Genomic DNA, 868 nt, shown 5'->3' on the forward strand with positions numbered 1-868 from the left:
GACAGTATCTGTTAATAGAATCTAGGTCTACAATGGCATACAAAGTAGGACGCAAGCATGCACATCTGTTTTATGTTAATTGAAAGTTTTATAGATATTGATTGCCAATTTATATAATGGAAAGCAAAAGTGACTAGCATGTAAGATTAGAAAATATTTGGATGCCACTACTAGAATGTACATTACACAGACTTGCAAACAAAAAAAGGACATATTATTTAGGAGATGGTTGTAATAGACTTTTATAGACTTTGATAAGCTCTTTAGTTATATTTTAATTTTAGCTTTTAAATCAGATGAGAGAGTAAGAAAACTTCTTATTCTCTCAGAGAAGATTGTATGGCAGTCAGAGTGTTTAGGGAGTGGAATTATGGTATTAAAAATCTACTAAAGATTCACTTGAAATATGCTCAGAATAAAAGACATGGTGTGGAAAACTTCAACACTTAAGAAGCAATAATAGTATTTAATAGAAATGGCCATAAAGGGTGCTGAGAATCAAGGGTCACAAAGACAGCATACAATTAGGTGCTACAAAAAGCAAGACAGAAAAGTAATTTGAGGAAGGGGGTAGCGATTAACAGTGTCTAATGGTACAGAAAATTCCAGCTATATGATATATGCATTGGACTAAATATTTGTGTACCCTCAAAAGTCATATGTGAAATCCTAGCCTCTAATATGAGAGTATCTTCGTCTGTTTTGTGTGACTTTAAATTAATACCTGAGGTTGATTAATGTATAAGGAAGAAAAATCTTTATTTGACTCACAATTCTGATGGCTGGGAAGCTCACAGTTGGGCATCTGCATCTGGTGAAGGTCTCAGGTTGCTTCCATTCATGGCAGAAAGTGAAAGGGGGTTGGCTT

Source organism: Eulemur rufifrons, chromosome 27 (assembly GCF_041146395.1).
Source record: "Eulemur rufifrons isolate Redbay chromosome 27, OSU_ERuf_1, whole genome shotgun sequence".
In the NCBI taxonomy this organism is placed as follows: domain Eukaryota; kingdom Metazoa; phylum Chordata; class Mammalia; order Primates; family Lemuridae; genus Eulemur; species Eulemur rufifrons.